A 12,241-nucleotide genomic window follows, 5' to 3' on the forward strand; every position below is an offset into this window, starting at 1 on the left:
GGGCTCTTCAACAAGATAGCTGGTTTATTTAAAAACACAATGCTGGAGAAACACAGCAGGTCTAACAGTGTACTTCATATAACGAAGATAAAGATACATAACCAAAGTTTCAGACATGGGCCCTTCATCAAGGTATAGCAAAATGTCAACAAGCAAGAAAGATACTGTGTGCTGGATGGAAAGAGTTGTCTATAATTCTTTGAGCCCTATTTAAGGACAACTCTCAATAAATGTCATCAATAGAGGAAAGAGAGACAACAGTGACCTTGGTCACTTTGATGATCCTCTATTGACTTTCAGTCCCAATTTTTTGCAGCCAGACAGGACCCTCTCAATTGTACTGCTGTAAAATGTTGTCAATATGGGGACCTGTAGTCTTGCCTTCCTCAACCTCCTTGGGATGTGAAGACACTGCTGTGGCCTCCTGATGAATGAGGAGATGTTGTGTGTCCAAGATAGGTTGTACGGGGTGACATGGTTAGCGTCGGGGTTAATATGGGACTATTATTGTGTTAGTAACACGGGATCTGTAAGGAGTTTGCACATTCCTCTGTGAACTGTATGGCTTTACACCAGGTGTTCTGGTTATCTCCCATGGACCAAAACGTTTGGGATTTGGGTATAATTGGGCAGCACAGATCTCAAAGGCTGGAAGCGGCTTCTAACATGTTGTAAATAAAATTTTAAAATAAATTTAAAATTTGGGTGGTGCAGGCTTGTATGTCTAAATTAATATTAAAACAATGCCCTTCCTGATGTAGCTTAAATCCCTATGATTATTGCAGTAGGTATGTAGAGAATAAGGAATTGGAGATGGGGGTGATTTTAGATACAAATTATATGATTCACGGATCCATCCATTTTACTGCTGGTGTGGCAATCTGAAATAAGTGGAAATTACCTTGAAAATACTGTCAAATATTCTATAGATTTTGGCAAATGTTCCTCACACAAAGAGTATTAGCAATGATTTGTCCTCCCCTCCAAAACATTCAGTAATTCTAAATCCTATTGATTTTACAGATTGGAAATATTAACGAATGCAGGTTAATGAGGCTGGGATGTTCACAGGCCTGGAACTCAGTGAGTGAAGGAATAGGTTCAAGACCTAAATTTTGCTCTGATCCCCTTTTGGATTCTTGACCAAAAAAAACCATTCAGCATATTCACGAAGGGATTTGCTTTGCTTTGTAATGTATTTTCTTACATGGTTCACCTTTCACATGTGTTGACTCACTTATATTTCACCATCCCTTCTCCCTCAATCAAAATAGAACTTAAAACATAGATCATTACAGCACAGTACAGGTCCTTTGGTCCATAAACCTATTCAACCACCTTTCTCTCCATCACTGTCCATAATCCTCTTATTTTTAATACATCCTTGTGCCTGTCTAAGAGTCATTTAAATATCCCTATTGTTTCAGCCTCCACCACCACTCCTGGCAATGTATTCCATGCACCCACTACCCTGTGTATAAAATAACTTGCTCCTGACATCTCATCTAAACTTTCCTCCCTCACCTTAAACCAATGTCCTCTGATATTTGCAACTGTCGTCCAAGAAAAGGTACTAGCTGTCCACACTATCTTGACCTAGCATATTCTTGTAGACCTCTATTAAGTCACCTCCCACCTTCTTTGCTCTAAAATGGAATTTACCTGCTAGCTCAGAGGCTCTCCCACTCCCTGAGACAAAAAGCTCATTATTTTCACAAGCTGAGAGGCTGGTCCACAAAAATCCAAGTGTGGGGTCTCAAAATTTATTAAAACCACTTCCTAACTCCATCAGTCGATTCTAAACATTTATTCAAAAATTAATCCCTTTGGACAGTCACAGGTAATAGTGAAAGGAAGCTGGCTCTTGCTCAAGCAAGAAGAGAGAATGTGGCACAATTCAGTGAGGTGATCCGCCTCATAGTGTAATGGTCAATGGGTTAACAGTACTAGTTTAAAAAGTAATTATACAAACAAAGGATTGATAGATGTTGCAAAATGCAGGATTGTCAAGTGAAATGGAAGTGTTAAGCAAGCATGATTCGCGTAACGGTTAATGCAGCAGCGTTACAGAGACAGCGATCAAGTCAGGGGTTTGAATCTGCCACTGTCTGTAAGAAGTTTGTACGGTCTCCCCATGTCTGCATGGGTTTCCTCCGGTTGCTTTGATTTCCTCCCACTGTCCAAAATGTACTGGTGGTTGTAGGTTAATTGGGTGGCATGAGCTCGTGGTCTGAAAGGGCCTGTTACTGTGCTGTATGTCTAAATTAAAATAAAAAGTAAGTATCACAGATGGATGACTTGTGTAGGGAGTGGTACAATCTACCAGAAGTTGTACAATTCATTGACTGGAACAGAGAAATTTATTCAGATAGAAGATGAACTACTACTTTTCCTCAAGCTTGCGTTGGGTCTCATTGCTACAGACCACTGTCAGAAAGGTCAGAGGAGGAAGGGACTGGGGATTCAAGTGGCAACTATCAGGTAGCTCAGTGTTTACTCCTGTAACCTGAATTCAGGTGCTTCTCAAACTGATCACTCGGTCTGTGCTTGGTTTCTCCACTGAGGAGGAGACCTCATTGTTAACAGCCAGTGCAGAGCAGACAAGGAGCTCTGGAAGATCTCAGCAGGTCATACCCAAATACCAAGCGTAGGTGAACCTTAGACCCAGAAACAAGCTTAGGTGTAGCTTATACCAACAAGCAGACTGCTGGTGAAAGTTGGGAGACTATTTTATTGAACACCTATGCTCTGTCTAAGCTTGAATTTTCTGTAGCCAACCATTTTCACACTTCCAGCCATTACGGCACACATTGGCCTCATCCATTGTAAGGCCGAGGCCAAATGTAAACATGAATAACAGCACATCATATTCCTCCTGAATATTCTAACAACAAATGGAATGAACATCAATTTTTTCCATTTTAGGTAACCCCTACCTCCAGATGGTTCCACGGTTTCCATCTCTTCTTTATCTTCTCTGAAATTTACTTTTCTCTCAAGCATTCCCCCCACTACCTTCCCAGTGGTCTCACCCTCTATCTGTCTCTCAGCCTCTCACAACTTCATCCAGCTCCCCATCATCTCTTGGCCCTTCCCCCAATATCTATCTCCTTTTATATATTCAATATCACCATCCTTTTACTTTAGTCTTGATAAAGGGTTTGACCTGGTGTTGACTGGCCATGGATGCTGTCTGACCTGTTGAGTTTACTCAAGATGTCAGCAACTACAGTCTTTTTGTTTCTTTATCCAATGGATTGGAAGAAAGGCAAGTGAATCACTCCTTCTTGAAAAACTGTTTGGGACCCTGGATGAGGGAAAAAGGGAAGATGGGCTTTGTATTTCCTGCAATTGGATGGGAAGTTCTATAAGGTGGGACTGAAACATAAAAGTCTTGCTGAAGTAAAAACATAATTCTGGAGAAACTCAGCAAGTCAAACAGTGTATTTTATATAGCAAAGATAAAGGTACATAACCAACCATTCAGGCTAAAGCCTTTCATTAATATATGAGCTTTTGGCAGGCGCCTGAACAAAATAGTGGGGGGAAGAGCACATTCCTACATGTAGGAGGCAATAGGGAGGAAGGGCACACCAACAATCAAGGGGAAGGGGGAATGGAGAGGGAAAGGGGTAGAGAGCTGGAGGAAAGAAAACAAGAGGGATGGGGATGAGAAAGAATGAGGAGTAAGATGGCAGTAACCACAGAAGTCAAGGTGAATGCAATCTGGTTGGAGAATGCCCAGATGGAAAATTAGGTGTTGCGCCTCCGATTTATGGGTGGTCTGAGTTTGACAGTACATGAGACCATGGGAGTGGGCTGCAGAATTCAAATTGTTGGCCACAGGGAGATCCCTGTCATTGACTCAGACAGTTAGAAGGGGTTCAGCAAAGGAATTTCCCAGACTCTGTCCATTCTCTCTGATGTTGAGAAGTCCACAACAGGAGCACCGGAAGAAGGAGGTGACTCCTACCGATACACAAGTAAAGCGATGCTTTTCTTGGAAGAACTGTTTAGGGCTCTGAATGGTGGTGAGGGAGGAGGTGTGGGTGCAAGTGTGGTACTTCCTGCAGCTCTTAATGGGAAGGGATGAGTGGACGACGGAGACACACAGGGAGTGATCCCTGCGGAAGGGGGAGAAGAAAGACCCTATGACATGCTGAAAGAGGAAGGCAGAGGGGAATATGATGGAATCTTGAGACCAATAGAAATTGTGAAATGCAGATGCTGGTGGGGTTGAATCTCCAGGGAATTCTGTTCTCATTCTGTGGAGAAGGAGAGGAGATGAGAGCAGAGGTACAAGAAATAGTTGAGGTATGGTCAACGCGATGACTCACAGAAGTCTTCTATCTTTCTTATCTACTCTTCCAAAACCATTCAGGAATTTGAATGTCTGCTATAACCTTTCACTCTCAGGAGAATTATCCCGGCTTCCCCTGTCTCAGTCTTGCATTCGGAGCCATTTCTTCATAGCAAGGTTTAACAGCTTCACAAATCCAGTTTGTTCATAGTGGAAATGTATGATGATTTATCATTTTCATGGAATTTCATTTGTTGGTTCAATACAGAACACCCAATCCTTGGTTTGTTTTCTCAGCATTAACCTGCCACCTCTGAGGATTTGTTCCAATCAAACCCCAAAGTGTTTTTGGGCGTGCCCGTGCAATTTCAGCACTATTTATTTTGTAATCCCTTTCTTCATTCTTCATTTCCAATCCATCACGTCACATCGCTAATGACATTGGCATATTAATAATAGTCTTGCCCCTGAGTCCAGAGATCATTGGATAAAGTTCATATCATTGCAGTCCAGGTATAAAACTTCTAATCCCATTGCAGTTGTGTGCTATCCCAAAGCGAGAGCCTGGGAAAGATAAAAAAGAGCCCACGCTTTTTTTTGCTCTTACTCCATTTTCTGATAAGACTGTTATTGATATATCAAATATTTTTTGAAAGCTTATAAGCACATACATCACACTTTCCATAGCCAGCTGTCTTCCACTTCTATGGGAAATAGCAGTGATTTCAGTTTTCACTTCTTCTCCTGGATAATAATCCTTCAGTAAATTGAAGCTAAATCATTGAAAATTTGTCATCTGTCCTTATAAACTTTCATCTCATGATAAAAGATCTCGATCAAATTACAATGTGGTTTCAATAAATCCATGCAATCTTTCATTTATTTTCCAATATATTTTCACATATTGAAGTATCTAAAATCTTTCTTACCACTTGGATTAATATGTATTGACATAATATTTTTCACATGATGAACTGAAGACCTGAAACTGTAGAGTACCATTACATTTCTAGGAAGCATCTTAAAAATATTTAAATCACTTTGAATTAGTTTGAAATGCCATGAAACTGACAGGCTGGGGATGTGCTGGGGATGTGCCTTTGTGAGATATGTCAGTGACGTGCCTTTATCACTGAATGAAGTATGACATGGTGTGCATTGAGTTAGTCATAATAAAACAGGATGACTCAAAATTAGTTTTCAAAGTGCCTCTGAGGGATAGGAAATGGACATTTTCCAAGATTTTTCTTGGAGATTCTCCTGATTACCTGCCATAACTTTGTCAGTGAAAATTCTGCCCTGCATTATTCAGGTGAAATTCCTATATTAGATTATCACACATGAATTTCTGGCATTTAATATGATGGTGTGTGTTATATGGATTAATAAAGGGCAACTTGCAATATTGTAGCACCATTAAGACTAAAATGTTTTTTTTCAGTCAAATGCAGCAGTTTTTGAAATATAATCGGGGCGGCATGGTTAGTGTAGTGACATGGGTTCGAATCCAGCACTGTCTGTAAGGAGTTTATATGTTTTCCCTGTGTCCGGTGTGGATTTCCTCCAGGTCCTCTGGCTTCCTCCCACCTTTCCAAATATACAGAGGTTGTAGGTTAATTAAAGTTTTTGGGCAGCATGGTCTCAAGGGCTGGAAGGCTCTGTTACCGTGTTGTACGTCTAAATTTATAAAAAAATTATCTTTGGCGTGTGAGCAAGAGAGCCAATAATTTGCACACAGCAAGGTCTCTCTTACAATGCAACACAACCAAATAATTTGTTTTATGATGTTGCTTCATTTCAGATTTCTTGTCAGAATGCATACATGACACCACAAGCAATTAAGTTTTTTTTCCTGCGGATGAGACAGAATGACCATTTACTGGTAGTGAAAGAAAAAGTGGATTCAGCGTACACATGTAAACAAATAAAGAAATGTAAATAAACTGACATTGCAATATAGAGAGGAAAAAAAATTAAGTGTAAAAGTAAAAGTCCAGAAATACGTCCCTGATTGTGTTTGTTGTTGAGGAGTCAAATGGTGGAAGGGTAGTGATGGGTGGTAATTAATAAGTTTTATCCAAGACTCTGAGGTCACACCTTTATTTTCCTGCTGAAGAACATTTGATGTTGAAAAAGATGGCAGGGTTCTTAACAGTGTGGAAGAAGAGAGGGACTTTGGGCTCCAAGTCTACAGATCTCTCAAGGTTTGCAATACAGGTTGATAGGGTAGTTAAGAAGGCTTATGGTATGCTGGCCTTCATTAGTTGCGTAATTACTTCCAAGAGCCATGAGACCACCCTTGGAATATTGTGTTCAGTTCTGGTCATCTCATTGGAGGACACCAATATTTACGTCGAGACGGTGATGGAAAACCTCCCAACAAGTGACAGCTACCTGACAGAGCTCCGAGAGCAACTACATGCTGACAGTGTGTGCGTGCAGGTCATGAAAAACTGGCCAGACAGAAACCAGTTACAAAGACCAATCAAACACTACTGGCAAGAGAGGGCCGATCTGAGTGTGCATAATGGACCACTCCTGCGTGTTACAAGATCAGTTATTTCAGCTAACATGCGAGAATGAGGTACTGGAGAAAATACATGAGGGCCACCAGGAGGTTGTAAAGTGCCGGGAACGTGCCAATCAAACAGTGTGGTGGCCAGTTCTGAGTTATCAAATAAGCGAGATTGTCTTGACGTGCAGAGAGTTCATCCAGGAAAGGACAAATCTAAGAGAACCGCTGATGCCGAGTAAATTCCCTGACAGGCCATGGCAAAGACTTGGCGCAGACTTATTCACTTTCAGAGAGAACACATACTTATTAGTGGTGGACTTTTTCTCTAGATTCATAGAAATAGCACAATTTAGCCTGACACAAAACACCGATGTAATTGTTCATTTAAAATCGAAGGATGTGGAAACTTTGGAGAGGGTGCAGAGGAGATTGGAGAATGTGTCTCATGAGGCAAAGTTAACAGAGCTAGGACTTTTTTGTTTGGAGCGAAGAGAGATGAGAGGTGATTTAATCAAGATCTCCAAGATTATGAAAGGCATAGAGGGTGGACAGCCAATACCTTTTTTCCAAGGCAACAGTAGTGAATGCCAAAGGTCACCTGTGTAAGGTGAAGGGAGGAAGGTTTAGAGGACATATCGCATATCACAGGTAAGTTATTTTGCTCAGTAATGGGTGCCTGATGAACAATCAATAACTATAAGCAGACTCAAAGCTACTAATTAAAGGCTTTAATAACCTGAAATGACAGGCACATCTTCACATCCTGCTGGTCTGGATCCAAGGTTGGTATGGGGGGGGGGGGGGGGAGGGTGGAGACTAGGGCAACTCACCCTTTATTGAGGAATCTTGTGGGGAGGAGCTACAGGGTCAGAGGCGAGCCAGCCTGTACAGTATGGTAATGTCATGCATGCAATGCCATGTTCCAGCACATTCACCCCTTTTTAGATAGAGTCCACAGAGACCATCGTTACTGTTCATATATCTTTTACAGTTCACAGATCCAGCCAGTCTGGTGGCTTTACCCACCGCTGTGATCACAGCGGCACCTGTTGCGTTGTTGATGGTTCTTGTGGGATGGTGACCTGTATAGAGGGCTGAAATGTGTTAGTCAAAACTGATTCATGTGGGTGTGGGGGTGTTGGGAGTCATTGTTGGGGTGATAAGGGAGGAAGCCTGTTTCTTGTAATAAAATCTACTTTGAGCCTGGAGTTGTGTTCGTAGCTTGCTTTATTTTACCATACTCTTTGTGAACATCTACATACGTAGGCTTTCCCTGCTGGTCCTGAGCCCACCAGATGCCTCTCTCTCCTGGATGTGGAAGTCCCATCATGAAAATCATCACCCCACTCGATGTCCCACCAATAGTGTTACACCACAGCCTGGGGGGGGGAATGGAAGTGGGTTCAAGTACTAATTTTTCAGCAAGATAAAAGGGGCTGGCTGGTCGATGGCAGGGGCTCCTGCTGACGGGGCTCCTGTGTGAGCCAGTTCCCTGACAGATAACGTGTTTTCCCACCCATCCTGGTACTGTATGTTGGCATATTGGGAAGTTCATATGCAGGAGGTGCACTTCCTTGACCAGCAGATCTGACATGATTCTTAACATGCCTGCAGAGTAGCACCAGCCCTGGGGTTATCAGCCAGACTGGTAGCATGGTTCCTGATGCCGACCTCCTGGGGAAGGAGAACAGTTTTTCATGTGGGTGGCGTTCGCCGCTGTACAGAGTAGGGATCTGGTGGCATGTAGTGCTTCCCGAAGGACTTCTTGTTACTAGGAGATGGGCATCCCTTTTGACTTGAAGGTCAAGAGGAATGCCCTCCAAATTGTGCTGTTCTCTCTTTCCATCTGCTTGTTCCCATTGGGGTTGTAGCTGGTGGTTTTGCTTGTGGTTATACCCTTGGTCAGGAAATATTGGTGAAACTCCTCACTCATGAAAGAGGACCCCCAATCATTATGAATGTAACTGGGTATCTGAGCAAGGTGAAGAGGTTACGGAGGGCTTTAATGACTATGGGCATGGTCATATCCAAACTGGGAATAGCAAATGGGAAGCGTGAGTACTCATCCGATTCATGGAGAGAAGAGGGCCCTTGAGGTCCATACTGAAACGTTTGAAGGGGCAGGTTGATCAGTTGAGCCTGCTCTGGCTAGTAGAAGAGTGGCTTGCACTCCACACAGACCGAGCAGTTACGGGTCAGTTCCTTAATGACCTCGACTGAATAGGGGAGGTTGTGAGCCCTGGTGACCCTGGGATGGCAGAGACTATCGTGTAGGGTTTGGAGGCAATCTGCTTGTGCCCCGTTGCAGTTCCTTGGGTCAGAACATTCTGAGCCTGGTCCAAGATCTCATAATTATATGTGGAGTTCAATTCTACACCTCAAGATCTTGTGGTTTTTGATCTTCCCCTGCTGTTTATTATTAAACATAAATGTGACAGCTCTCTGCACTGTCAGCAGGGTGAATGGTCTGCTGGCCAAATAGTGCCTCCAGTGGCACACAGCTTCAACTATGGTCTGGGCTGTCTCCTTGATGGCTAGTGTGTGAGTTCAGAACCCTGGAGGGTCCGGGAAAAGAATGTCACAGGCCTTTCTGCTTGGTTCAGCTTGGTGGCCAGGGCGAAGTTGGAGGCATCACTCTCCACCTGGAAAGGGATGGATTCATCATCTTCGTTGGTGTACATCGCCGCCTTGGCAATCTTATCTTTAATGCCTTCTAAGGCATTGTTGATGGGGGAAACATAGTGGTCTTCACTAGGAAGAGAGCCTTGTCCGTATAATTGTGGACCCATTTGGCATAGTACGAAAAGAACCCTTTACAAGGCCTTGAGGTTCTGGGGCAGTGGGAGTTCGAGAAGAGGGTGCATACAGTTGGGCTTGGGGGCAATGACACCATGCTCAACAACATACCCTGGTATCACCAGACATGAAGTGCGGAACATGCACTTCCTCTGGTTATACGTCAAGTTCAGTGCTTTGGCTGTGGCAAGGAATTTCTGCAGGTTCGCGTCGTGTTCCTACTGGTTATGGCCGCAGATAGTGACATTGTCCAAATATGTTGCCTTCAGTTTATGGTCATCCGCCATGAGGTCCATCCCTCTTTGGAACACAGATGCTTCATTCATGATTCCGAATGGGACCTGATGGAAATAGTAGAGGCAGCCATCAGCCTTGAATGTTGTGAATGGGCGATCCTCCAGCTTGGTTAGGATTTGGTGACAAGCTGACTTAAGGTCAATGGTGGAGAAGACCCGGAACTGGGCAATCTCATTCACCAGGTTGGTTATATGGGGGATGGGGGAGTAGATGTCCACTAAGGTGAACCAGTTGTTGGTCTGGCTGTAATCGATGACCATCTGGTGCTTCTCCCCTCTCTTAACCACCACACGTGGCCTCCACAGGCTGTTGCTGATCTCCATAATGCCTTCAGCTAGCAGATGCTTTACTTCTGCTTTTAAAAATTGTCTGTCTCTGGGGCTGTATCGCTTGATTTTCATGGTGACTGGTTTGCAGTCAGGGGAGAGTTTTGAATGGGGGGGGGAGGAGGTGGAGGGACCCAGAGGGTAACCAAACTGCAGGTCATGTGCCCTGAGTGGTGTTCCAGTGTCTGATTGTCCATGTTGGGAGAGACGGATTGCCTATCCCGGAAACAATTGTTTTGGACTGTCAGGGGTGGGGGGTAGGGGGTAGGGATCATCAAATTGCATCAGTATGCTCTTTAGCTGGCATTGGAAGTCCAACCCCAGTATGACTGCTGCGCAGAGATGGGGCATGACGAGAAGTCTGACGTTTTTGTACTTTGTACCCTTCATGGTTAGGGTCACTGTGCCGCACCCATGGATTTCAGCGGAGTAGGATTCTGACGTTACCTTACACTTTGCAAGGGACACAGTGAGGGAATAGCATTGTACAGTGTCCAGGTATATGAAACTTCCATGTATGCAATGCTGTGTTCCACCACAGTGCCTGGAATGTATTGTCTAGAATGGCGATGAAGACTGGTAAAAGACTTTTAATCAGACACATAGATGCAAGAAAAAATAGAGGGCTATTGGTGTGAGTTAGGGAAGGTTTAGATTGTGAGTAGGTTTATATAGGTTGACACATCCTGGGCCTGTGCTGTTCTATAATGTTCTAGGAACCCAGAGCACTCAGAGAAAACCCATACAGGTCACTGGGAGGAAAGTACAAACTCCTGACAGACAGTACCAAATTGGAATCTGGATCGCTGGCGCTGTAACAGCCACAGTCAGGTTTCTTCATCCTGGATGGTGTCAACCTTCATGAAAGTTATTGGCACTGCATTCATTCAGGCAAGCGGACTGTGTTCCATCACTCTCCGGAAGTGTGCAGTGTAGCTGGGTGTCAGAAGGTGAGTCAATCACTACAGGAAATCTCGCTTCTGACACAGACTAGTAGCCACAAAATGTATAGTCTGTCCACTTGAATTTCTGAAATGTATCAGTCATCAGTATGAGGAGGAAAAATTTTGGATTTGGTTTCAGAAAATTAAGATCGGCAGGTGGAAAATGTCAAAATGTGAGAATTGAATTTGAGTAACAACAGAAATTTAATTAGATCTTCATATCTAAAGATCAAAGGAAAATAAAATGAAAGATAAAGGTACAGGCTTGTTTCACCAAAATGAAGTTTGTTTTTAACCATTTTCAATTAGAAACTGACCTGAGTGCTCAGAGTGAAGAGAAATATTTAAAAAGGAGATTGGGGAGTCTTCCTTCACCCCTCCAAGTTCATTGATCTGTCGCTACTCGACATTCTCCAACCCCTCCCATGTTCTACAGGCGAACTCCCCTCTGCACCTCAATCTAGATGGAGGGTTCCAACACAAACTGAATGAAATCAATTCCTCCAGCAGTTTGTTTATTTTGCTCCAGATTCCAGCATCGGTAGTCTCATGTGTCCAATGAATCACAACTATCTTTCATGGAGTGGGAATAGTACACACGCTATAATTAAGGTGAACAAACGTGAAATATTGGTGGCAATTAAAAACAAGATATGAAGAAGCATTAAGAGGTTTATCATCTTTGAAAATTGATAAATATCCAGGCCTCAATTAAAATATATCCCAAGCAGATAAAGGAAGCCAATGAGGAAATTGAAAAAGGTTTTATCATTTTTCAATCCTCGTTGATTCATTGCTGACATTGTACTGTTGTTTCCGGAAGAAGATCAAGATAGCCAAGTAATCATAGCTCAGTTAGTTTAACTGTGATTATAATGGTAATGAGTTTATTATCATGTACAATCCATATGCACACCCAAATTCATGCTTGCAGCCGAACAAGTACATAATGTACACAAACTACCTTAGCATACATAAATTTCCCCAGTACAGATAATAAAAAGAAAGGATGTATAAATAAATATTTATATTCATGGACATTTTCAACCTCTCATTGTGGCAG

General features: G+C 43.0%; 1 protein-coding gene across 13 annotated transcripts in view; it reads left to right on the forward strand.

Annotated features, from left to right (window-relative positions):
- Positions 1-12,241, forward strand: part of LOC138761898 (contactin-associated protein-like 5) — a 1,131,905-nt gene that overhangs the window by 893,077 nt on the left and 226,587 nt on the right. The gene's annotated exons all lie outside the window — the stretch shown is intronic.

The sequence above is a fragment of the Narcine bancroftii genome, chromosome 4 (genome assembly GCF_036971445.1).
Source record: "Narcine bancroftii isolate sNarBan1 chromosome 4, sNarBan1.hap1, whole genome shotgun sequence".
Lineage (NCBI taxonomy): Eukaryota > Metazoa > Chordata > Chondrichthyes > Torpediniformes > Narcinidae > Narcine > Narcine bancroftii.